At 44.5% G+C, this 27,328-nt stretch overlaps 1 protein-coding gene across 4 annotated transcripts in view; it reads left to right on the top strand.

The window, feature by feature from the left end:
* The first annotated feature begins 8,763 nt into the window (after positions 1 to 8,763).
* Positions 8,764 to 27,328, top strand: part of ATP2B1 (ATPase plasma membrane Ca2+ transporting 1) — a 66,133-nt gene continuing 47,568 nt past the window's right edge. The window contains exon 1 of one of the 4 annotated variants that reach the window (XM_040594191.1): positions 8,764 to 8,890. The gene's annotated coding sequence lies outside the window, so the exon portion shown is untranslated. Of the gene's footprint in view, positions 8,891 to 9,137; positions 9,303 to 27,328 lie in introns of those variants that run through there. The other 3 variants (XM_040594194.1, XM_040594195.1, XM_040594190.1) reach the window with 3 other exon arrangements.

Here is a 27,328-nt window from a genome sequence, read left to right as displayed (position 1 = left end):
TTTCCCATATAAAACCATCAGACATCCTAACATTTTTCTAAATCAGATATTTTTGCTTTTCTTCTCAGCAAAATTAAAATGGATGGGGATGGAAAGGGACAATTTTGTTTTAGGTAACAAGCTGGATTTTCTAATACCAACAGAAATTATGGACATTTTACTGTTGCTTTACAACTTAAAGGTTTATTATTTTTGTTAAATGTAGTACTGGTTTAGAGCTTCAGCTGGACATATGTTTAGACTACAGAGTCCTTCTAAAGGACGTTCTCTTTATGTATATGTATATTTTCTATCTATTTATACACACCAAAACATTTTTTGAGGGGGATTCTGGACACTTTTCTGAGTGCTAACATTTCCCTGCACTTTGACAGAGCATCATGGACTTCAACAGAACCACATAAAGGTAGGAGGCAGACAAACCTATAGTGACTAGAAAGATCAAAGCTTAAGTCTCAGTCTCATTTTCAAATTAGGCTGTGATAGTGCTGGCATTTTCACCCTGCACCTCAAACCTTCCATGTATTATATCCAGTATGGGAACCACAGCCATTTTCTTCCCATGGCTGGCTAGTCTAGCAACAAAGTGTACACTCTTAGGGGAGTTTAATCTAAACTGAGCCTATAAGGGCCACGGCCAACGAACTCATTGCAATTCAAGCCAGGAGCCATGTCCTGCAAGCTTTCCCCATGCCAATATCCCTTTCTTTACATATAGCTCCACTGGACTCAGACATACTTCACTTACATTGTTACTTAAGATCATGTCATTTACTTCATAAGATTATTCACCTCAATTCAAGTTTCCACACTTTAATTACTAAACCTTGTTAGCAAAAGTTGCACTAATTAGAAAAGCTGTGTTCATTAAAAATCACTAGCAATAGCTTGCTTTAAAACCTCCTTCTCCTGGCGCATATTTTCCCTTTTGGCTTCCTGGCATACATTCTCCTGTTCAGTGGCCACTTGAAAGTAATGGCTGGTAGATTAAGAGACTCCAGAATATCATGCAGTCTGAAAGAGAAGTTCATCTCACATACCCACTGCTAACCTTCGGAGAGTTAGACATTTAAACTTAACTACTCACCCTTGCTTACCTCCAGAATTAAAGAAGAAACAGTGACTACAGAATTTTCCTAAATGTTAAACTCAGAATAACATACATCGCCTTCTGGAGGCTGCAGCTTCTCACCATTGACTATAAAAGGAGCCTAGGGTTACTGGTACAGGTCTAGATGTGTCCCTTTTAGATTCCCATATAAAGACAAGTGAATCCCATCCTACTGGCAAGGGGAGGAATACCACACACCAAGAGCATAAACTGCAAATTAATCATCTGATGCATTAGTTCCCCAGAATGTTCTTGGGGTCTGGTTTGGTTTGGTTGGCAGGAAGTGTGGGAAAGGTGTTACTCGGGGGGGGGGGGGGGGGGGGGGGGGGGGGGGGGAAGCTAAACTGAAGGAAAAGTGAAGGAGAGAGTACTTAAAAGGAAAAGAGGCAAAGGGACTTACACAAAGGAACAAAGCAGGTGGAAGAGTGTGGCTTAGCACTTTAGCACAGGGCTAGGCAAGTCCTAAAGAAAGATCTCTAGAAGTTCCCAAATGCCTTCCTTGGCTGTCTGAAACTGCATTACGATGTGAATTCAGTTCTTGAGTGGTTCATCTATGCATTTTCCCTACATAGAGTAGAGAAGTATGAACACTTGGATCATCCCTATGATAAAACAAAAGTCTCCCCTTCTACTACTTTTAGTCCGGAGCGGACAATGGGGAGAGGTGACTGGCTGAGCTTGATTTAAACCTCCCACACTCCAGTGCCATTACAAGTCCTTCTGCAGCAGACTGTAGAGGAAATATTCCTGTAGAGACTGATTCATGAACAGTAAGTAAATGTGTGTTTTCAATGTATATAGCCAAAACCTGCACAAATGCATTAGGATAGTGGTTCTCAGATGCTTTGGTCCAGTGGACTATCATTAGCCCTTAACATTTTTGAAGACCATTACATAAGCTACCAAGGACATGTCACACATTTACTCCTAACCATAGTCCCACAGACCAGCTGTGGGACCTTTCTGATATCTCGGTGGACCGATGGTTTCCAGAGTGTGGCTTGCAGTTCAAAAGCCACTGCTGGGGCCTGGGAGCTTGAACATGAAAGGCACTGAAAACTGACCAAACAGTGAAATGGACCTGGCTGGTTTTAACATCAAGCTGAGTGAAACACAAAGATTAACAAACTTAGGATTTACTGTAAATCTAAAACTGAATAGATCTAAAAGCCTTTTAAGGGGATTAATTTCTAAATCTCTTTTAGCAATCCAAGGTATTTTTAGTAACATAGGTGTCAGTTTTAGCAATTTTTAAGCATGTGCAGCTCTCACTGAATCCAGTCAGAACTGAAGAGAACAAAACCATCAATGTTTGGACTGCTGTCACGTACAAAATATTTTTCTATTTTTTAATTCACTTCTGTCCTAAACCAAACTGCCTTTATTGGTGCATAACATGCTGCAGCCTGAAAATAACCTACAGCAGTACTATTACTAGATGTGCCCATAACATGATATATTTAAACTCTGCTGGTTCAGTACAAGGCTGCCATGTTACCCAACTGACAAAAGAGAATTTAGGCCGAGGAAAGTCCTATTGATCTTTTCTATGAGTAAATTATAAAAATACAGTTGATATCAAAAGAACTTGGTTAACTTACCTTGATTTTATGAGCTAACAAGCAACATTCTAAATTCTTTTTAAAAATTTTTCCGATTCACCTTAATATTTACAGTTGTATTATTCCCTGAAAATAGAGACAATATCCTAGTCAAGACCTTCCTCTTTTGACTGCCCATAATCTATGCTTAAGCACTCTAAGCACACTTGATTTTATATATACTTGTATAAAGGCTTTACATAATAACTTTAACTATAATTTATACTACTATGAAAAATGATTTATTTTGAGGCTTTGATACTAGATATTCTATATCCACACCTTTTCATGGATAGCCAAATTTTAATCTTGCTAGTCTTCAGATCTGTTATTTGTAGTCTGGAACCTATTATTCCTGAATAAGGCTTGCAAGACTGAGCCCAGAGTTTTAAAATATGCATGTGAAATAGGTCATTATTAATATTTTTAAATGCAACTTTTGGTAGGTGGGATATTTTTCTTAAAAACAGCCAAGATGATTTGGAGCTATATCTGATTAACAAAGAAAACAGATAATTTATTCAAGTATGTTCTGATCATCGTTTATCATTTGAATTATTAATTCTTGATTAAGGTAGTAGGAATAAGGTATTGCATTTTTTTCTGATACTCCTCCTTCAAGGAAATGCAGAATGGGACCTATTAGTTCTAATGACTCTTAAATGTTTCAAAACCATTTTGAACAATCGCCAAGGGGCAGAAATGCTAATGTTTGCTGAAGGAAAGGAAGGCTTAAATGAATTTTATCTATTTTCTTATCCAAAGGACGTTAAAGTAGCATTGCTAAGAGACAGTTTATTGTTCTCCTCAAGACAATTACCCAGCACTGATGAGAGAGAGGAGGGGCTACTCTTACTCTTCCTAAAACTAATTTTTGTGAATCAGGAGTGTGACTCAGCCTGGTCAGTGATGTTGATGTTAGCCTCAGAAAGAGATAGCTTCATTATGCGTGTTACTTCCTATCTTGGGGAGGGGAGGAAAAATAGACAAAACTCTTGCCATTTGATCGCAGAGGAAAGAATCACAGCATTACAATTTATGAACCAGATATGAATTGGAACAGATCCACAAGCAGAGTGAAATCAATGAAGCTTCACAAACTAACATCAGCTGACAAGAGGCTCTCAAAGATAAGACCACAACTTTATCAGACAAGTTCAGCAGAGAAACCTTAAAAACCAACACATCTAAAAGCACCCCCAGTAGCATAAATCAAATGAACTAACACTTTATTTCAATCCAGAATTGTATGTACCATGAACCCCCAAAAGTGCTTTTGCAGCTTGGTAAGCATAATGGGTACTCCCACATTTTGAGTCTTGGGGTGGTAGGTGAGCTGCCTGACGAATATATATCCATACCAAGGGCAGGCGCTGAGACGATGGCTAATAGCAGTTCCAGGGAGACAGCAACAGCAGTGTAATTTTTAACAAACCCTAATGGTGAACTGGACTGAATTGCTACCAGGACAGCCTTGCCTGAGACTGGCTGTCCTTTAGGAACACAACAATGAAGCAGCAATGGTCTGGCCATGGGGGAGAAAGTATCGGCTCCAAACTGGGGAAGTGCTATGTAGGAAAAGCCACTGCAGTGCAGGTAGCTGGTTGCTGGCTGTTTTGGAGCTCTGCTAGTACGGTACTTGCAGAGCAATAGCACAAATCCATTCACTAGTCATTTCTCACTTTCTAAGAGGCAGCCACGGTCATACTGTCTCATCCCATCAATACTTGGTTTTATTTTTTTTTTTTAATGTTTTATCATAAAATGCTTCCCAAACGTTTTTTTTTGTGCTTTTTATAGCAGTGTAAACTACGGTTCTCCTACCCTGCTCTCTTTTTTTTTTCTCCTCCTTTCTCATGTTTGATCAAAGTCCTTTAACTGGCCAGTTTCTCCATCAGTTCTAGGATTTTATGCTTTTTTTTTTTTTTCTCTGCATGTAGACATCATGCCTTTGTTCACGAAACATTTTTCTACTCTTTCATCTGGTTTGAGGCTGTAACGCTGTGGTGCTGTGGTGGCACCTGAAAGGAACATGTAAAGAAGAAACAGTTAACATATGAAGTCCAGTGTATTTTTTCTGATACATTTCAAATACAGTGCATATGAAAAAGTGATTTGCAATAACTCTTGCCTCTCACATTCCTTTATTTCTTTTTTAAATTTCACCCTCCTGATCCTGCAGTATTGCAGTAAAAGAACAAGAAACTAAAAGAAAAAAATGAAACAAAAAATGTTGTGAGGAAAATTAAATAGAGCAAAAAATATTTCAACTACTTTAAATTATCATACCCATTCACAACAGGAAACACATTATGCACTAATCCAGAGCTCCTGAACAGTCAAGAGGAAGAATTTGGAGCTGATAAAAATGCAAATGTTTATAGATAGGCCTCTTTCCTAAGGGAGGGGTAGAGGATTTCAGGATGAATTGCATGATACTGTTTTGTTTCACGAGGTCATTGCTTGGCTGCAGGGGTGGATGATGGAGCAATTCGGTCATTGTGACACCTACAAGATGAGCTAAAGGTCAATTGTTTGCTTATTTAGATGGATGTCTGGTCTTTTAGGCAACAGACTGATCTGTTAGGATGCAGGGTACTGGAACCATCACAAGATGCAGCCTCCATGGCCCTTCGGCAACAGGGGCAGGGACCCAGCCTGGAGCACAGAGAACAGCAATCTTCTCCAAGGTGGTCTGCGGAGAGTGGTCGAGCAGTAGTACTGGCCTGAGAAAGCCGACTGGGAAGAAATGTAGTTGGTATGGAAAATGTCTGGCTCTGCAAACCCCATGGAAGCTTTGGACACTCATCTGTCCGCACTCAGAACACAAATACTCTCCCAACTTCTCACGCTTTCTCCATGCTCTTCAGTTTCATCAAATTTAATTCACTGTCTGAGTGTGAACAGGATCAGCACTAGCAGGATAGTAAAAAAATAAGTTTCAAAATGAAATAAAGTTAAGATATATGCACAAAACTACAAAAAGTCTGTTTTCTATTTTCTCTTCTCAGGTCAAGCCCATCATGCAATTTTGCCAAAAAGGCCCCTAGTTGACACTGGACAGTGAGGTGGTCCACTCAGACCTTGGCCACCTTATTCATTTTTGACCAAATATTGTAATGATCAAAATACTCCAGTTCATACTCTTTATGGTAAATGTCTCATAGTAAGTAGATCAAAATCAGGCAACCCACTTAAATTCTCTGTGATACATTTTCTGCAACTGTTAAAATGTGTGATGCTTCTGTTGTTAGAGTCGGTCATGGGATGAGTTGAGCTATTGTCACTCATTTGTCAAGTCTGGCCTTTCCAAATTGTCTGCAAATGACACTGAATCTTCCAGAAATGGTAATGTTTCCTCAAAATTTAAATGAAAGATCTCCAGAAATATTCCTTTGTGCATCTTGGTTTTACTTGCTTTATAAAATTGGTGACCTACATTACATGGAATGTTTTCTGTTAGTCAATTACATGTCCTAACCTTTAGAAATAGGAGGAGTACCTATCTTCTCACAAAAATTATGACAAGTGTTGTAGCTCAAGGATTAATTTGGAAAACAATTTGAAATCCTCAGGGAGAGGGCTCTGTAGACCTAGAAGAAATTTCCTCTTACTCTCAGTCAATGTGTTGCGTGTTTTTATGCTATCTTCATATATCAGTGCAAGAGGAACATTAAATAATAACTATTTTGTGCCTTGAAAAATGTATCCACTTAAAGAAATCTGCCATAACAGTGCATCAAATAATTAACGTTACATACCCCTCCCATCTTTGCTTCCTTCCTGTGAAGAAAATAGGATATTATTGCCATTTCATAGACAAAGAACTGAAGCACAGCCTACCTACTTTCCTGCAAGACAAAAGTAAGCCAGTACAGACATGTACCCAAACTGCAATGCGTTAAACACATCATCTCCTTCTTAGCTGTTCCAAAGCTAATTTTGTCTGCCTGAGAGCTAGGAGATATGACAGAACTGTGCAGAACACATCTGCCAATCTTATAAAGCTGTATCGAGAAATGCAATTTCCAAGTGCCTGGGGAAGCCTTGCTCAGCTACAGTGATCAGTGCAGAGGGTGCTGAACTGCAGAACCGAATGTAAGAGAATTTTATATGCATTCAGATAGTTTTATATTCTCCTTCTGGGAATAAATGCGAGAAACCTCCTCAGCTGAACAGTCTGCAGGATTGCTTACCTCAGTATTTTGATTTTCCAATTGACCTCTAGATATGGAGAGGTAAGGTAGTATTTTTAGCAACATCCAAAATGGGCAGGAGCCATTTACTGCTCACAGTCTCTTTTGATTGCCTCTCTTGAACAAGGAGAAAAATGTAACAGCCATTCAGGTAAGAAAGAAAGAGACAATGAAGCTCAGGCAAGCCATGATAATAACGTAGTTAGGATGATTTATTTATTTGCCAGTCCTTGTGGGCTGTTTTGTGCTGACTTCATCCTGTTGCTTTAACCCTCTAGGCTCTGCACCATCTCGGTCTGCAACAGTAGTGATAAGTGAGCTTCTCCGTTTCATTTCTCTTGCAGCGTTGGCTCTGGCAACAGTGGGATTTGAACGGTAACAAAGGAGAAGCCGGGTATTAATGGCAGACCCAAAGAACCTGACAGCCTGTGGCACTGCTGGCCAGTCATTCCAGTGAGATGCCTAACAGAAGGGCGGGTAGGATGTCAAAACAAGGCTCGAAAAAACACACAAAGGGGTTGTAGAATTACGTATGGGTTATGGATGGGGATTTTTCATTGCGGCGGGGACGCGGAAGATCTACTGCATTGGGTGGGAGAGGAGAACTCAAATCAGGGTCTCCGATTTCCAATTTAATTCCCAACCCTGTTATTCACTCCCAGCGTCAGCCCGGACAACGCTTCAGGGCTCAAACGTTTCTAACCCCATTTATTTTTCCTTCACCGATCAAGGAGCCCTCGGCTGGAGAAAGGGAGGTGCCGAACACCTGCGGCCCCCACACCTTCCTCCTCCTCCTGCGGGAGCGGCGGGCACGCCCGATGGGAAGCTGGACCCGGTGTCCCCCGGTCCCCGTCGCCGGCAGCGAGCGACAAGCTAGCTCCCGCCGCTCGGACCTCAGCGGCGCCGCGCAACAGGGGACTGGGCAGCTCCCGGCGCGGCGCGCTCCAGGCGCCCAGCTCACCCCTGCGGCCGCAGCTGAGCCTCACCCGGGCTCCGCCGGGCTCCCCGTGCCCGCCGCTGAGGAGCCGCGAAGCCGCCGGTGAGGCCCTCGCGGCCCCCGCAGCCCCCGGCCCAGCGCTCAGCAGCGCCCAGCTGCCCTCAGGCAGGGGGAGGCCGTGAAGCGACGCCGCCTCGGGCCCCGGCCGGCACGGCACGGCATTGCGCGGCGGCCCCGCGCCCCCTGGGGCAGGGGAGGACCGCGCCCCGGGCGCGCCGCCGGACCGTTAGGGCGGCCCCGCGCGGTCACGCCTCCCCTCACGGCGGCGCCACCGCCCCCGGGACGGCCCCGGCCCTGGCCCCCGCCCACCGGGGCAACCGCCGCACCTCGGCCCCGCGGCCCGGCTGCCGCCCGGCCCGCCCTCCCTGGCGGAACCACGGCCTCTCCCGCCGCCGGGGGATCCCCGCCCTCCCGAGGCAGTTCCCAGCCCCGCTGGCGGCGGTCCGCGACCCACGGGCGGGGAGGACACGCCGCCGCGGCCCGCCCCCGCCCCGCCCCGCGGGAGCCGCTCGTGGCAAAGTCACCGACCCCCGAAGCCCGCCGGGCTCCATCAAACGCCGCGGCCCCGCCCGCCGACGTCATGGAAAGAAGCGCGTCAGCCTCCCGCCCGCCAGTGGCGGGAGCGGGGGGCGGGGAGAGGTGCGGGGCCCCGCCCCCGCAGGCGCCGTGCCTATCGGCGCCCCTCCTCCGCCTCCCCCATTGAAGACGCAGCACGTCGGGACCCCCCTTCCCCGGCCGCGCGAGGGGCCCCGTCACGTGGCCGGCGCTCCGCAGGCGGCGAGGGGGGCGGCGGGGACCGGCGGCTGCGGCGCTGGGAGGGGAGGGGGCGGCGGGAGCGGACAAGTGAGTGACCGCGGCGGGCGGGCGGGCGGAGGAGGGAGGCGGGCGGACCGCTGCGCCCCGCCCCGCCCTGCCCGGTGGCGCCCGGCTCCCGTAGCGGCTGCTCTGCGGTGCTGGGGCTCGGCGGAGCGCTCGGCGCTGCCCGGTGCGTGTGGGGGAAAGGAGGCGGGCGGGCCCCGGGGAGCGGCGGCGGCGGCGGGAGCGGCCGCCGGGAGGGCGAATCGCTGGTTCCTGCCGGTGAAGCGACGGGGGCGGGGCGGGCGGTCCGCGCCCCCCCCTTCCTTCTCCTACTCCTCCTCCCCCGGCTCTCCCCGCGCCGGTGCCCCCTCCCTCTCGCCTTCCCTCCCCAATTCGGTCGCCGCTTCCCCCCCGCCCCCTCTCCCGCCCTCCTCCCGCGGCCGCAGGGCGGGGGCGGTGGGGCCGGCCGGCCGTGGGCAGGGCGGGGAGCGCGGGGACCTTGTGCGCTCGGCGAGCGGGCGGCGGCAGGTTCACGGGCGCCTCGTCCCGGCCCCTGGCTGGCGGCTGGCTGGTGGCGGGGTCGGCCCCGCGGCGCCGAGGTAAGTGCGGCGGCGGCGGCTCCGGGCGGCTGGCCTCCCGGCTGGCCGGGACGGGCAGCCGCGCGGCGGCAGGTGCAGCGTTGCTCCGCTCCCGCTGCGGGCCGGGGTGGGCTCGCCCGGGGAGGCGGCGTGCGGCACGGCGGGGGTGGCGGCGGCAGCGGGGCCGCCGGTGGCCCTGGGTACCGCGCTCCCAGGCTTTCGCCGCTTTTTCCCCGCAGGTAACCGAAGCGCGCACCTGGCCCCGCCGCCGTGCAGCCGGGGCGCGGCGTGACCTTGAGGGCAGCGGATGCGGGGCTGAGCCTCCGCGGGAGCGCAGCCGCCCGGCACGGCGCCTCCACACCGCCGCGGACCCCGCGGCCGGGCAGGGCCGGCACGCCGCAGCCCCCGCCGGGCGGGCGGGCGCGCACACGCCGCGGATTAAGGTGGTGCTCAGCCGCCGCCCGCCCGCCCGCCGGGTTAAGTAGCCGGGATTAGCCCGCTGCGGCTGCACGACACCGACATCCTGGGCGCCTCTCCGCCGCCCCGCGGGGGCCGGCAGTCCCGCAGCCGCCCCCGCCGCCTCCTCCTTCCCTCCCTCGCCCGCCCGCCGCGCCCCCGGGGCGGTGTTTTTGGCCGCAGCTGGGTCGTACGCCGCTCTCCGTCGGGGCGGGCGGGCTGCTTTGATTTGTCGATGCCCGGCCCGGCTGCTCATCGACCGGCGCGGGCGGGGGGGGGGGATGCGGCGCCCCTTCGGGAGCCGTGGGGGCGAAGCTCTGGCGGGCGTCGCGCCGCGGGTGAGCGCGGGGCCGCTCCGCGGCGGGGAGCGCCTCTGACGGCGGTGTCATCCTCGTCCCGGCGGTGCGTGTAACCTTTGGATGTAGCACCACGTGAGTCCGGGAGCGGGCCGGAGCCTCCGCCGAGAGATGGCTGGCCGCTGCCCGGCGCGGGAGGGAGCGCTCGCCGCTCACGGTGGAGCGGAGCGGGAGGGCGGGTGGCCGCACCGCCGAGCCCCGCCGGCTGTCGGACAAGGCTGAGGTCGGACGGGTTCGGGCTTTCGGCAGGAGAGGTCTCACGGACGGCTGCCGGGTGGAGGCGGCCGCCTCGCCTTCGGGAGCGTTTCTTTGAGCGCGGGGTGCAGCCGTGCGAGTGGAGGCTGCGGGGCGCTGGGGGTGTTGGCTGAGTCCCCAGAGGCGTTTGGACATCGGTAGCTGTGGACGAGTCTGTCCCAGGTCTGGCAACCGATTTGCACGTAACGGGAGTGTGCAGCGCTGTGCGTGTTTCACGCTCGACATAAATTCTTAATAATATCGAAATGTTTTTTTACGTTTCACTTTTTAAACTGCATGGCGGGGCAGGGGAGGAAAGATGCACAGTAGCAAAATTTTGGGGCCTCTTGGCGTTTTATGATCTCCCATTACAGAAATACTTAAGGATCTATTACCAACAGTTTTCTTAAATTTGCAGCTTCAGGTGCTGAGGCTTTCTTCTCAAGGTCTGTTCGAAAGGAACTGGTGGTAATTCCTTGTGCCTTGTCTCAAACCGCCATTCTGAGAACGTGTTTGCGCTGGTATCTGGCTTAACAGTGTTTGGGGGGTGACAAGCCAGGTGAATATTCAGATCGTGTCTCTTTTTTGGAAGTGAAGTCCCAAGCTGAATGTCTGTGAAACATGTATTGCATCATTGGCGACTGACGAGCCTGATGTGGAGGGGGGAGACGGGAGTAGTGTGCCCTTGGAGAGCCACCACCTGTTGAAGAGCTGTTGCATCTTTAAAACACTGGTGGCTCCTAATGAATTTGAGTTGAAATAGTGTTTTTAAGTGCTCAAAAAGACTGTGGCTAGATAAGTTGCCAACTCCTTGGTTCATCAGGCAGTGTGTGTTCAGAAGGTGGTAGCTGTAGCTATTTCCAGTGCCTTCCCCCCCCCGCCCCCTTTCACCCCCGTTTGGAGCTTTTCAAGAATTTGTTCCAAACACCACAAATCGTGAATTCCAACAGAAGTAAACTTGCGTATCTTTAAACTATTGGCTCTTTTGGCAGGAATAGCTTCCAATGTACTAGGACTTTAATACTTATGGCATAATGAATGGAAACTCTCTCGGTGTCAGTGGAAAAAGTGGTCACTGAATTCAGTGAGGGGAAAAAAACCTCGTACACTTCAATGTGAAATTGTCGTCTGTAACATCATCAAACAACATTGGGTGGTCTAGTGTATTGCTGCTTTTCCTGTTTGTTATGGTAACCCAACCTGGGTGGGTTATCTGAAGAAAACAGGGATCCTGTGTTGTGCACAGACACTTGCAGGTTCTCCTGATCAATGTTGTTATCTTGGTGCTGATTGCAACATTATTACTTCAATTCATCCAAAGAAAAACGCTGTTCACCATGTGGGGAACCAAAATCTAGTGATAAAACCTAATTTTAAAGGGGATTGTGTTTGGCAACTTAAAGCAGAAAAGAGACTAGTGTCACATTAGCATTGGGTAAACTGTGTGTGGGTTTCTTACAAAGTTACATTACATATAGGTAATGGTATAAGCAAATCCTCATTCGGGTAATATATAATCAGTTAGTAATTGGTGGGTGATCCTACCAATTAAAATGCTCTGCAGTCTGACGTTAGAATCTCATTTAGAAAGTGATTCTTTCATGGCCCACAATATAGAGAACGGTCAGCTGTTAAAATCGAGAACCACTAAACCATGTTGTGGAAGCTTAACAGGAAGCTGAGAGGCTTGTAAATGTCTTGCAGCTCAGTCATGAAGTAATTACGTTTTGGCTTTTTTTACTGTTTGGATCTATTTGGAAAAGAAGAATATGATAAACTGGAGACAGTCATAAGGTGAAGATACTAAGAAGGAAGAAACAAGTTGAATCTGCTGAAGCCGTATCAGAAACTGATCCTTTGGAAGAATTAACTTTGCCAACATTTAAGACATTTAAGATTTTAGAGCTAGGAACTCAGTGTTAACCAACAAGTTCAAAATGGACCTGGCAAAGCAATCAATAACATGCCATAGCAAGCAAGTCTCCCTTGACATAAGGGTGGACAAGATAACCTAAAGTATCTTCTAACTCAAATTTCTTCCATTAAGGTAGACTAAATATTAATGGCACTGAGCATTCTTTACCACTGAAATGTGACCTCAGTGATGTCTTTCAGTGTTTGAACTGTTTATTTTAATATATGTTCTCTTCCTTTTTTTAAAGGGAAAATTAACACTAGTGCAACAAGGACACACACTTTGCCCAGAGTTGAGGTGGGGTTTCAGTCAGGGCAATTTAATCTAACGCAGAATAATGAACAGCCATGATTAGCCCAGGGCATTTAAATGTAAGTATCTTTTGAGAAATAAGGAAGACTACTTGAATCTGTGGCAGATTTTGTTACAGAAATGTATGCTTACTTTCCTCCAAAAGGATCAATAACTTTGCAAAAATATTTTAAAATTTGTACTCTTCAGTATTCTCAACTTGTCTTAAAATGAATAATAATAATAATAAAACTTGTTTAAAGCTGCTGTTCAGGAGATAATGATCTTTCTCTGTAGAGTATTTTAATTAAAAATCAGATAAAATCTAGGTGTTACAGTATTGTGTCTAAAAAGCTAAGATTAGCCTGGCTTGCTATGGTGTGTGCAACAGTCTTAAGTAGGTTTATTTATTTAAACCTGTTGAGTTTTCACTTGAAAGCGTAATTTTTATTCCTCCTTACAAAGTTAACTGATTGAAGAACAAGGAGGGTAGTGGACATGAGGTGATACTGTTGCCTGTTTGAAAAAGAAAAGTGAACCTGTGATGACTTATGTAGAGGATGGGTATTCCTTACAAGCATTAAGAATTACTAATCTAATTCAAAATGGCTTGTCTTTATATTTGGATTTCTTCACTTTTAAATAACTCACTAATGTTAGTTTTCCCCTAGCTTTGGCTTCAAATAGTTGAAAAGACCACGTTCACTAATCACACAGCAGAGTGATAAAAAACAAAGAAGGATTTTTTTGTTCATGAAGCTACCCAAATGTTTGTATCTGCATGTAAAAAGTGAAAATGTGCTCAATATCTCTGAAACAGGGCAGCTGCATACAGAACATGGAAGCAAAGCCAATAATAAGCAGTATAGAAGGAGGATTTCTGGGAAGTAACATGTACCGGGCAAAATATTAGACTAACCCATCTTGGAACAGTTGCACCTTCTCACACCAAATGTAATTTCAATGCAAGTATAGGGTATTGTCCAGTTTCTTTTATTTCTAAATTATCAGCCTTTTGAATATCAGTTTCTAGTTTTCATGACAGGCTTCACTTGATATGAACAGTAAATTTGAGGGATCTGCCTATTCAGGGTATTCATATTCCAGTAAACATTATGAAAGTGATTTCTGCTGCCAGTTATAAATCTTATTCTAACTGACAGATGACAGCAGGAGGTGTTATTAGTTTAATTTTGGTGAACAGCAAAGTAGGCATGAGGCTTTCTCAGTTGGTATTTCAAAGGTCTGATGGGAGAAGAAATGTAAAGAAAATGTAGGAGGTGTTTTATTGTTTGTTTTGTTTTTTTTTAAGCCAGAAATAGCTCTGAAAATAAGTCCAAATTATTTTTGTCCTGTAAGAGATAAGATGTAGCATGCTATTACAAGACAGAGAAGTAATATCTGCCTTGCCTTTGAAGGGGAATGGACTGAGGGGGAGGGTATACTCTCCCTCCCCTTACTGCTGTTTGCAACTGTGCTGTGCAGTTGAGGAGTGCATGGATGCATTTTGAGGATGACAGAGTTGACAAGCATTGGTGCTGGCCACTACATCTGTCAGGTTTAACTTCTTAAAATGTGACCAGTCTCAGCAGTCTGGGCAGTGTTGGTTTATTGCTGGCTATTTTCTGATGCTGCTTTGGAGGAGAGAGTTAGGTAAGTTCCTGCATGGCCTCCTACTTACAGTGAACTTTGGTGGTCTGCATGCCTCAGTTGTTTTTAATATTGCTTACGAGCTGGATGCTTCCTTAATTCCCAGTGAGCACAGGAAACACCGTGTTCTTAAAGCACACTTCTGCAGAGCCTATCACTTGTAATCTGCTACCCTTACTTGTGCCCTTATATTCGCAGAAAGATAAGGTGGCAGCAAGGAATACAACACTATTGGGTTCTGACCACTTGGTGTACAGTGTCTGGTCTATGAAGAGGAGGCCTGGGATGTACCATACTCTGCATAGTCAATGGCGACAAACCCCATCTCAAGGCAAAAAAGATGATTCAGCTGCTCTTGCTTTAAGCAACTGTCTGACTTCCTGGGATGCAGCCCAAGGGTCAAGGGTGTGCTTTTTTTCTGCTTGTCTTATGTATCATTGAAACACAAACTTCAGTATTAATTTTTAGATTTTTGAATTTGAAATGACCTTAAATCACATGCACCAGTGGAAGAAAATCCATGTGCTCTTTTTGCTGGAGTGTTACAGATGTGCCCTTACATAGGAATCACACAACCTTTCTGCACTTGTTTTTCAGCAAGTGACTGGCAGCTTGTCCACGTGGCTCTTTCAGGATTGCTTCTGTGTCTATGCAAATACCACGATGTATTGCTTGTGTGTACTTTGGCTTCCTGAACTACTGCGTTTCTAATGAAATCAAGACTTCGTGGGTCTTACGTGATAACATATTTTTTAACAAAAAAAAGTAAAAAAAAAAAAATGCAGTATGGCAGAATAAACTTCATCTGCAAATCAGATCAGAATATATACCTGGATTTAAAATAAATCAAGAACAACTGATAGTTCCATAGGTGGACAGGAAGAAGAATAGACGTTAGCTGTGTTTGATGGAGTTTTTCTACCACAGAAAGAAATAGCCATAGTACTGTGCCCCTTGTTAAAATAAGGAGCTTAGCCACTAGCAGTAAAGAAGTCTTCTTGCTACTGCAAACTTACTTTAGGAATACTTTATGTAATATTATAAAAAGTTCTGAGGATGGCCACCATGACTCTCCAAAAGCTTGGAAAACATTTGGTTTCGTTTGGTAGGTGTTTCAAGAGCTGGGAGTCTTTTAAGTCCTGATCAAAAGACTTGCTAGTCCCTTTTGTTAATAGAAGATGGTTGATTGCTTTTTTAATATTCTGAAGTTATTGCACACTTTTATCATGGCTTTCTGAAGCTGCTGTGTTGATACACATAATCCAAGAGACTGAGAGGACAGTGAGACCGCTTCATTTGTACTCACGTATTTGGCTTGTCATCATGAGTGGGAAGTTTTATGGCGTGGCTGAGGTGGCCTGGCAGCTACTTTAATTTCCACCCTGTCCTGGACTGCTCAGTAACTCCCTCCTCTTTTGTGCCATCTCTGCTCCTTTGCATCTACTCGCTGCACCAGTAGATTGTATTACACAATCCTGGTGCACAGACTCCAAGCTCTCCAAGTCAAGAGGCAAGGCTCTCATAAGGAAGGCGGCACAAGTCTTCAGATAGGTGGTGTGGGAATGTGTGGTCATCACGTGAAACCATTCCCTGGAGAGTATTAACCTTTTCATGATGAAGAACTTGAAATTATTGTTCTGACAGTAAGTCAGAGAGTAGTTTGAGTGCCAGCCTTCAACTATTAGCTTTCCAGAAAATAGTTATTTGCATCTATGCATAAAGATCTTTGTACTAAGTAAAATATTAAAAATATTTTAACACATTAGCTGTATGCCTATGTTGTTTCTGATACTGTAGTGGAGGAATTTTGTGATCACATTGTGCATCCAGACTTGCTTTCTGAGGTTTTTGCTTAGATAAGACTGAGGAGGTAGTAACAAGAAATGGGTAGAAAATGACAGGTATGGTTAGCCTTTAAGCTGAGAAAGGGTGCTATTTTTTAACCTCTCTTGCCTATTTGGATATAGTAGAGACTAAAGCAGGATCTTATGTGCATATTGAGCAGGAGTTTTTTCATTTCCTTATAGGTGCTACTGCTATCACTGTTGATACTGCACTTTAAATTTCCTTGTGTTGCTTGAGTCTGCCAGTTTTTCTTCCCTTGAATGAAGCTAGTACACAACTTCATGAAACCTATGGAATACAATGCAAATCAATACATAATTAGAGCAACATGTAGCAGTCTCGCTCTGGTGAGGTTGTATGAAACTTGAAATGATTTTAGACTGGCTGGCAGGATCTGTGCCAAGTGGCTTTCAAACATACATAGTTGAGACTGACAGCTGAGGAGGGTAGGGAAGGTGCTCTACCACTGCTAGTACAAATTCTGTTTATTAACAACTCAATTCTGTTTGTGTTCAGGTACTTTGGCTCTGAAATCCATGTAGTTGACAGTGACAACAACTTTCTTTTACATTCTGCAATGTGAAAAGTCTTAACATCTTCACAAAGTAATTTCAGACGTGTGTTTCGGTAACAGGTAGATCTGGCTGTAGTGAGTGCAGATCTAGGGGTTTGTTTCTAAACTGGAGCTGTATTTCTAAAGTGAGTTGAAAGAGATCTGGTAATGAAGTACTAAATTAACTAAGTTTTGAGAAAAGCATGGTCTCTTGCCCTTCATCTTTGTTTTGGTTATTTATTTTTTGTGTGTGCGTGTTGGTTTTTGTTAGTGGAAGCACTCATACTGGAGCTATCCTTCAGATGGAGATGGCTGCTCACGTTGCATACCAGGTTACAGGAAACTTTTGAAAGAGCTTTAGTACAAACAGGCACTTTCAAAAATGAAATACCAGCATATAAAGCAGTGGTACATGCTAAGGTTAACATCTTGTTTTAAGCGAACAATTCACATGTGGCTTTCTTTTTTTTTTTCTTGTTGATCCTGGCATTGCTGGGCACTGGACAAACTCAAACTGTATTACCAAGCACCTCAAACTGTATTACCAAAACCACTCAGAAAAGGTTGTCTTGGTTGTACGAGGTCTGACACTCTCAAGCTGCAGTGCAAACATAAGCTACCTCAAAGCAAAGCACAGTAAATCAGTTTACCAGATGGAAAATACAGGGTGTGGATGTTTGAAGGGGAGTACTCTGTTTTCTGGGAAGATGCTGTAGTAACGTTTTTGCAAAGCAGACTACTCATTCCAAAACTGAAACACTGAATTTGCATAGGCTTGAAGCTTTATGTTCTCATTCTATTGTCGAATCTAACGCTGGCAAAATTATTACAGAGAAGAAAGCTATATGTATAACTATGGGGGAAATGCTGTGAACTGGACAAAATAAATACGTGTTACTTTTGAGGCAGTGATCATAAGCCAGGCCTGTTTCAAGCTCCTGATGGGAGTTGCCAGAGGCCCCTCCTGGCCATTACTGAGCCAGCAAAGTGAAAACACCACTGAAAGGTTTTCCTGCTGCGACAGTTGGGAGTAGCTGGGGGTGGCAACGTGTGTGCGGTGCAGGATTGCAGTGGTAGAGCTGCTGGGTGGCCTGGGTCCCTGGTGGGGAGGGTGAGCAGGAAAGCTGGGGGCTGCCCTGGCACCTGTCCCCCTGCAGTGGGGCTGGAGGAGGAAGGCTGTAGGAAAGTTCCTCGCCAGGCTGCTTGCCTGACAGGGGACCCAGAGTCAGCAACAGAGCTCTCCTGTGCCAATGATGACTACTTCATGCCTGGCTGCATTAGCAAGAGCGTGGCAAGCGGGATATTGCTCTCTGTTGTGCTCGTGAGGCTGCATCAGAAGTGGTGTCCTGTTTTACATCTCTTCAGACAAAGAGGCTGGCAGAGGGTCAGTAAGCCACTTGGGGTCTGCCATGTAGTGTGTGGTGACAGGTTGAGCAAGGTGGATTTTCTTGACCTGGAGGGACTGTGGTGATAGTTTTCAGTGGGGCGTCACAGAGAAGATGCAGCTGGTCTCTTCTTTTTCCTGGGATGAGCATGGGGGTGAGAAGAAGAACTTCCATGACGGACTTGAGCTTGTGAGACATGTGCTGCACTGGAAAGGGGCACTCCCTGTCATCTGTGTGACCTTCAGGAGGATTTGCCAGTATTGCTGCTGTCTCCCTTGTCATCAGTTCTCATCAAGGGCTCTCCTCTGACCTTGAGGTCAGGTGTGCATCGGTGCTGGCATGGGCCAAGGTACAGGACTATACCCTCTGGCAGTAGCACGGGCTGGGATATTCATAAACGAACTGTGAAACCACATCCTTCCTCTGGTGTGTACCTGCTCTGACATGGTAGCGCAGCTGCTGGATATGTGAGTTCATCAGCCCAGCTGACTGACTACACTTAACTTCAGCAGAGCAATCCTGGCCACTCACATAGGCATCTTAAACTGAAACTGGTTACTCTGCGCCTCTTTTGTTGAAGAGACACAAGCGTGTCTAAGATGAGATTCATGTGACTATTTTAGATCACATCCTAGGTGGCTAAATTTAATCTTTCAGCAGAGAAGTTTTAATTTATCCATTGCCTATTTATAAAAAAACCCATAAGCCTGAAGTGCCTACCTTAGATTTAGGTGTTATCATTTGGTCAGGTGAATCTCACATGTGATGGGAGGAATGTAAACTTCTAACCTGTGGAATGCAAAACAGACTTCAGAACTTCAGATGGCACCTCCAGGTGGTGAGACAAGGATGGGGAAGAGCACAACTTCAGCACTGTCTTCTAAAATCTCTTGTATCTGCTGCATGCTGTCTAATTATTGAAGTACTAAATCTCAGGGAGTGATTAATAATGGAATCAGTAGTTGTTCAGCTGTGTGCTAAACTGTAAGGTCTTCAGCTTTTCCGTTTAAAAGCTGAGATAATAACAAACCTCCATAGATCCTTAAAAGCAGCTGTAATAATTTTTAAAGTGTAAAATTTTGTAGAATTTGCTGTAAAAGCTTATCCAAGAGAAGCACTCCAAATATACTCATGTTTTAAGGGGCTTTTTAATGTTTTTAATGTTTTTAAGGGGCCCCACCTTACCTGTTCCATGTAAATGGATCACATGTTTTAACTTGCTAATTAGAAGCCTAATGTCAGTCTCTCAAATGTAAAGGGTATTGTAAACATAATTATTTAGGATCTTAACAAGGCTCCAGTTGCAAGATGAATTGGAGTTGTGGTATTGTACCCAACCAATAAATTGCTATGTGAATTTTTGGTGTTCACCTTGCTTATACACCTGTTTATGACTTTAGTCATAAATTCAGTCATGTGTTTTGAAAAATGCATCTTTCCTGTGAGTATGGTTTTACATTTGCTTGACTCAAGCAGATTCATTGTAGTTCTGTGCCCTGTTTTGAGTAGGCACTGATACTGGATTATCTCTGTGGTGAATCTGGTTAGATAACCAGTCTGCCTGAAAAACAGCAGGATCAGCTTCTCATGTTATCTGCAGAAACTTCACTGTTGTCACAAGAGACAGCAATATCTTGGGGAAGGGCAGGATGATCAGAGTGATTGGTATGCATCCTGATACTTGGCCATCACCATATCTGTGACGGAAGAGGCAGGGGTTTCCTGCAGTGGTTACCCCACATAAAGCATACTAGCAGCCTAGCCAGAGTCCTGGGAACCAGCCAGGCACAGCATACGAGTAGGGAGTGCTGCTGGAGCACTGAATTTCAACAGCCAAACTGTGAGGTGGTCTCATTCCATGCTAGGAGTGAAATTTTAGTCAGCTATACAATATGCAACTGTAAACTCTGTAAGACGGGAACCAGTTTGGCCCACTTTGACTTACTCATTTGGTGAATCTGCTACATGGAAGTGAAGCTGAAAAGTGAATACCGCTTTCCTGTAGGAAGTGGGGAGCAGAAGCAGCCATCTTAACTCGCTTACAGGTGGTTCTTCTATTTTCAAAACTTGAAACAAGTGAAGGCTAAGTTCCACAGCTACAGGCACATTTTTCTTGGGTAGGTAGTCATCAAAATATAATGATTCAAGCTGCCAAAACTTTTTAAAATTCATGTGAAGTTTTAAGATGATGGAAGCTTACCTTTTCTTTGGGAGGAGGAGCTCTTTTGGAAGAAACTTTTGAGACTAAGGAGCTAATTGCACGTGAGCTCTTCATATACAAACTTTTAAACAGTGGAACTTAGAAATAGCCACCCAGTAAAATAATTTGATAAATGCTTAAGATTGGCAAGAATTTTGTATTAGCTTAGGCTCTTGCCAACAAGTTGAGAAATACTGACTTTATTTAAAAAAAAAAAGGAAAAAAAATCTTGTGAATTTTGCAGTCTAAACGAGCAAAGAGTGTAGAGTTTTTGCCAGGAAGATGTGTTGGTCTAGAGCTTAGCATTCACCTCTACAAGATGGCAAAAAGCTATCAGTCTGTCTGCTTGAAGCCTGTTCTTTCAAACTGTTTCCACAGCCGCCACGGTGTCAACACTGGTCAGTTGTAATTGCCAACTCCAAAGCAGGCTGATCAATGGAAATGCTAAATAAAGCAGCAGAGCTCTCACCTCAGAGGGTGCATAAAACCAGATTTGCTAGCAGGTGCATGCCACTGAACACCAGCAGAAAGGTTAGCTCTTTGTTATCTTCCTGGCTTCTTTGTTAGCGGGTCATCTTGAACTTAGATTTTCCTCAACTTTTCTTCCAGGTGAAGCTGCTTTTTAAAAAATGAACAACCAAAAGGGTTTAGCTTTTCTGAAACTGAGGAGCAGCAGAATCCATAGGAATAAAAAGTGGTTGACTAGCTCTAATTGTAGCTATATAATGTTTTGGGGTTTTTTTGGCATGAAACATCAGGCTTGTGGTATTTCTTAGTGCTGTTAAAGTTGATCCTGTCATTTTTGTCAGATGTGACTGTAAGATGTTACTGCTGGTTGGGATCAGAAACAAAACACCGACTCTACTGGCCATTGACATCCATGTCTGTGAAAACCTGAGGAAGTTCTTGGCATGCTTTAACCGCATTAGGTTTGCCGGCAGAGCTCTTTTAGTGCTTTCTTGCAAGGTATCTTTTCCGCAGCTGATAAGTAAAATGATGTCTGTACTCCCTCTGCTGGCTCTGCAAAAACAGCTTTCATGAGCTTAAATAATCACGTATCGCCTCTTTTCAAATGTGCCTGTGTGGAATTCTGAGTTAAGAACAGTTTAATGTATGGAAGAGGGATTTTCCTGAAAAATAGGTCAACAAATAGTTACTGAAAGCTAATCAGGTGTCTCAGATGCTATCTCCTGATATAATGGTAAACACTGGTGTTGTATATACCTTTGTAATTGTAGTCTGGTCTGTTTTTGTGTATCAACGATTGGATGGGGCTGTACAAATTAAGATACCAAATACTTGTAGTACATCTAGTCAAACATCTGAGCCCTATTTTTATAGGTTGCGTGTGCTCTATGTACATAGAGGTCTGATATTTGGAAGCCTCTGGGGGTGGGGGGGGTGGGGGAGAGAACTTGTAGCCTTCCATAAATTGCAGTGCTCTGGACACTTATTTGCTTATTTTGAGACTACTGCTTTCTTCCTAGGTGAAGAGATAATGGATATAAAAATTCTCAACCAGAGTGGAAGAAGTTCAGGCCTTGAACAAGGCCTTGGTATAGATAGGCGTTATGTCTATAATCAAAACAATTGCTCTTGCAAGTCAACAGATGTCTTTAAATGCCAGTGCAGTTCATTTTATTCTCTTGTTTTCTCATATCATTAGTCTATAATACTACTATTCTAGTTATTTTGGTTTTCTGTAGTTTAGGGATGGTTTAACAGTTTCAGAGGACTGAGCGAATAACCTACCCTGCTATACCGGTCAGTAACTGGTCTGAAGCTGGGCAAGTGGAATAACAAGCCAAACTGCCTTTTTAGAATTTGCTTTAGTTCAGGGTATCTCTGAACAAGAACCCCTGAACCTTGTGGTGAGAGAGAGCGCCTGGCTTCTGGTTGTTAAGTCTGAGGAGGTTTTCTGGCTTTTCACGCATGCAAGGTACATTTTGCATTTCCTGGAAAGTGCAGTCTTTTGTCTAGATGTTCACTTACGTAATTCATGAATGTCAAATATTTCAGAATGGTAAAACTATTGTGCAAACCCAATTTTAAGAATTCAGTGAAGCCAAACACCCTGTGGTTCTTCCTGTTAGATTTCTCTTTGGGTGTACCTGTGGCTGTCTGCAGGTGTCTTTAGGCATTGCTGGACTGTGAAGGGACTGCTTGGCTGTGTAGAAACAGGCAGTTGCCCACAAGAGTTAGAACAGGTCTTTCTCTCACAGTGAGTGTATTCCCCCTACCAAATATCCTGTTCTTCCAGTTTTTCCCTTTGGGCATGCTGTTGTGGATTAAGGTCTTGAAGCTTAGCCCTATGACTTGGATAATTGCCCACTTTTATGTTCAGAATTTAGAGTTTTACTGCCATGCTCAGTAATCTTTTGTTTTAATGTCCAGTGTTGTATTTAAATAATTTTCATGTTACTTGACAAGTAAACCAAAACTTGCTGACCTGCATAATATAGGCGATAAAATTTAGCTTAGCAGTGCCTGCCTTGAACCCTAATCTTCTCAAGCAAGAACAGCTGAGGATTTTCAGTGCACAGGGAAATGCTTCTATTTTCTACGAAAGCCTACTGTATTTTAGAAACCTCCAAGTTAAGGAGTCAGAGATTGCTAATCTTAAAGTAGCTTAAAATAATAAAGTAGCTTAAAATAGCTTGGCTTAGGCTTTCTTTGAGCAATTTTGCTGTGAGGCAATTGTTTAAATACTTGGAAAATATTTGCTTGGTGAAAAATTTTTTGACAGCTAATGGCTTATTTTAGTAATAATTGCTCAACAAGGTAATTTTTATTTAGTAAGTACCTACTTTTTGAGTTTTAAGGAAGAAAGCAGTCTCGAAAGCTGTTTAGTCTTAATTATGTGCCTAAAGCACTATGCCTTAAACTAGATTGTGGTTTTGACAGACAGCTGTGTAATTGTCTGAAATTGTTTGTTCCTTCACACTTAATTTTGTTGTAGATTTTGACTGTATCATACTTGATCGCTTTGCTCAATCCCTTTAATTAGATAACCATCCTAAACTGTGTTCAAATACCAACAAAATAAGATACTCAGCACAGAAACAAAACCCAAACAAACAAAACCCCAAACCCCTAACTACCACCCCAGTTTCCTGCTGTTTTGGTTAGAGGGAAATACTTCAATTACACCTGGATACATGTGTAAAAAGCTAACTCCTGTAGCAGGAGTGTAGCACACCAAGAATTAACTTGTTACTAATAGTCTAGAGAAAGTGACTAGTTTCTCATATGGAGTCTACAAGTGCAGAATACAAAAATATGCAAAAATGTTTAGTGTAAATGCATGTTTTGAAAGTGAACTGTAAGTGTTTATAAGCTATGCTGCTATACCTGTGAATCGTAAACATATGAAGGATATTCATCGTGGTGTTAGTATAAATTTGTTGTACTTTAAAGCATCCCTTCCCTCCAGAGAAGGAGAAAGCAATGTTGTAAAAATAATGGAAGTAGACTCAAACTAAGAATTCAAACATGGATTAAAGGCAATGGTAGAACTTGGATGTCAACCTGCCTGACAGTGTGTACAAACTTGAATATATACGTAACTTAAATGAGCCAAATTCATAATGTAACTTTGAAATTAGGTGTATAGTTTTTTAACACGTGAGACTTTTTACTGAGGAGTCCTACTTCTTCCTAGCCAGTGTTTGGTACCCTGCGTAGAGAGAACTTTTGAAGTCTGAAAGTGTGGAAAAACAGGTCTGCTACTTGTTACTAGCAGACCTCATGCTTGCACAGTTTCATTCAAGGTCTTACCTACCTCAGGTAGGTTTTTTGGAAACGCTACTGAAGTCATACTTAATTATAAAGGTGTTCAGATGGCTCTTCCCTGTACTTGACAAACTAATTGAAATAAGTAATTCTTAATGAGACTGAAATAATAAGCAGGCTTTTGGGAGAACACTCCTAGCTCAGCTGCTTTCTAGCAGTCTGCTTTTTCTTCTCCATTAGAAATGGAGGCAGGCTGCTCTGTGTCCTTCAAGCTAAAGAGTCTTTTGAAGGTGCTGAGAAAGCAGGTGACTATTCTGGGAGGAGAGCAGGGATACAAGAGGCTGCTTAGAACTGTGGAGCACTGGGAGGCAGAGAAGGAAAACTTCCATGCATCTTCCAAAATTATCTCTAGAAAGACTGAGGCCAGAACTGTGGGAGTTTTGGTTAAGTCATGTTATCTTTTGTTTCATGGTGCTGTGTCACTCTTGTTTCATGATACTCTGATGCTTTTTTCAGTCACTTCCCCCCAGTGAGGAAACAGTCATTTCCCTCAGTCCTGCAAATCTCAGGCTAGATGAAGTTTTCCACTTCTCTACTCTGCTCTACCTGTTTGCTGTGGTAAGGGAAACTTGTGGGCTGTAGGGCTTAAATTAAAAATGTGATTAGCTTCTGATATCGGGGATGATCTGAGCCCCTACTTGGCTGCATGGGGAAAGAAACTCACACCGAGCTGAGGTGTGCTTGTCAGATGTGTAATTGCAATGGCCCTTTGAGGAAGTTCATTTGAAACCTTCAGCTGGACATACAGATCTTTTTTCTTAAGAAGAAATTGTGCCTTCAGCAGTGGCTGGTTGGAATTAGTCTAACATGCACAAATCCAACAGTTTGGCAGGTTGTTTGAAGTTTGTCACTTGAGGAGCTGACACTGCCCTTCCCTATTCCCTTTCTTCAGAGATACTGTGTGCTATTGCTAAAAACAACCTGATTGCAGAAGTTGCAGAACGTTGCTATGTGCCACTGTAAAATAAACAAACACTTGTGAGAAATAGCTTTATGTGGATGGAAGAAAATGGGTCTGACTTAAATAATAATTCTGACTCAGCTGTCATTCTGGTTGGGTAGGCTCTTGGCCCTGAGGGTCAGCCACAGCTGAACGAATGGCAGTGGGCTCCCAATTCAGATGCTGTCTTTTGGAAGAAGGAATATTGCCCTTAATTTGAAGTAGCCACTAGAAATTACTGCTGAGGGTTCAGAGCTGCCTTAGCAGGAGACCAATACCTCACTGTGTATGCCAATGGTAGTTATGTTTTAGGCATCCAAATGCCTGGCGGTTTACCACGTTATTTCTGATAGCTTTGTGCTTTGATTGGGCAGGGGAGTGAGGGAAACAAATATCAGATTGTCAGTACTGAACAGGTCTAGCTGGTTGCTACGAAGTTTTCAAGGCATATTTCCCTACCTAGAGGAATAAGCATTGTGCCAAAGCCAGACACCGCTAGTTCACCTCCAGATTTGAATGCTTACTGTTAAGACTGGAAGCACAACTGTCTACAAATTGCTTTAGCATCCACTGATACTAGTGAAGAGTTAAGACCTTTGGTTTAGGGGAAACTGGGGGGGGGGGGGATTTCCTTTATTGGATGGAATAGGACTTTTAAATATGTGGCTCCATTTGCATTCTTTTCCCCAGTCACTTTATTCTGATGAATTAATCATGCAACTGATACCTTTGTGCTCTCAGAAACGAAAGTTATGCACAGTACAGATCTTCACACCTGACGAGTTTAGAAATGAAGCTGCAATTGTTAATTGTGCATAGCCGGTTTGTACAGCAATTATTAAATAGCCTACCAAAACTGAGAATTAATTAAGCTTACTAAATCTGCTTGAGCTGTGATTTGACAGTCTGGTGAATTTGCTGTTTGGTTCAGACTGTGTCTGGCCTTGGCAATAAAGTGATGTATCATGATTTTGGTGGCCTGTCATTTTACCTGAAATAACAGGGAAAATGAAGCTTTCCTTGAGTGGAGATTAATGTTATCTTAAAGGTGGCAGCGGTGTAGTTCCATGTTGAAGATGCTCCCAGCATTAGCTGAATGTGTATCCCTTAAGTTGGCATATCCACACTGTGTTTATGACTTCTACAAATAAATCAACTGTTCTGGCATTTTGTGGGAAAACTTTTCAGGTGAATCTGCTTTGATAACTTGTTCAGCCACTAGAAACCCTGATATATAAATCTTCTAGCTTTATTTTGTGTCTGGCAGGATGGAAAAATCCTTTCTCAGTGACTGCTTTCTGTGCCTGGCTGCTGCAAGTAGCTTCCTCTTGGACCGCAGAGAAGCGAAATGCGTGGCTATGATCACAGCTAGCTAGTGGGAGGGTGGAGGCTTGGTACCGTGCATGGTGGTTTCTATCTGCTTGGATCTGGAGGAGACAGATTGCATTGCTGTCAAGAAATTTGTCCATTTTTAAAGGTCATGGAAGTGCAGGAAGGAGGCAACAGCAGTGGAAGAAGGATTAGTAAAGGAAGGGGGTGCTGAAAACTGGTTGGAGAGCTGTGCGTCCCATGAGAGACGGACTTAGAGCAGGACCCCAAATGAAATGCTGTCTCTCTGGCTGAGGTGCTGTGAAAAAGAGTGAAAAGGCACACACGAAGTTACTGTTCTGAGCCCGGAGTTGCCTGTGTGACTGTTGCAACAGCAGTCTTTTGCATAGCCTATTACTTCGTTAATGCAGTTGCTAATTAATGTAGGTGGCTTTTCCCAGTGCAAAAGAATAAGGGTGGAAGGGTGTTAGCTGCAGTGTTGTTGGTGTCAAATAATGAGAGCGACTTCAGGACCTCTGTGGGTGGAAGTCTTACGCCTTGACACTGTAGCACAGCCATGCCTTTGGTCACATAAGGATGTGACAGACTTGCTGCTTGCGTTGCTAGTCTTATGAAGAGATGGGAATCTCAGCTTTGTACATCCTGTCTACTAACAGCTCTTACACGCTCCCTGACTATGTTAAAGAAACAGAAACTGCCAAGAGAATAATTTATTACCTTAAATTGAATGGTGGACCAGGGATTGTCATGTAAGTCGTACTGATCACACAGCATTTAATTTGTCATTTTATGGACAAGTACCAGTAGCTGTATTGCAGTAATACTTAAATGTATGCAAAAAACTCCAGACCAGCAACCAAGCCTGCATAAATGAGAAAATTCTTTAATAGGAGTAGCTACAAGAGCATGACAGTGCAGGCAACACGGGAATTTAGCCTTTAAGTGGGTGTCAACTTCAGAAAGATCAAAGAAAAAAAAAAAAGGTATAATCATGAGGAAAGACTAGTTTTGAAACTGGAGATGTGGCTGAGGATAAAGCAATATGTAGCCTCATGAAATGGTAAAATGTATCAGATAATACCATGAAGTGCAATTTACTGC

The sequence above is a fragment of the Falco naumanni genome, chromosome 5 (genome assembly GCF_017639655.2).
Source record: "Falco naumanni isolate bFalNau1 chromosome 5, bFalNau1.pat, whole genome shotgun sequence".
In the NCBI taxonomy this organism is placed as follows: domain Eukaryota; kingdom Metazoa; phylum Chordata; class Aves; order Falconiformes; family Falconidae; genus Falco; species Falco naumanni.
Note: the sequence above shows the minus strand (reverse complement) of the source record. Positions and strands in the feature narration are given on the sequence as shown.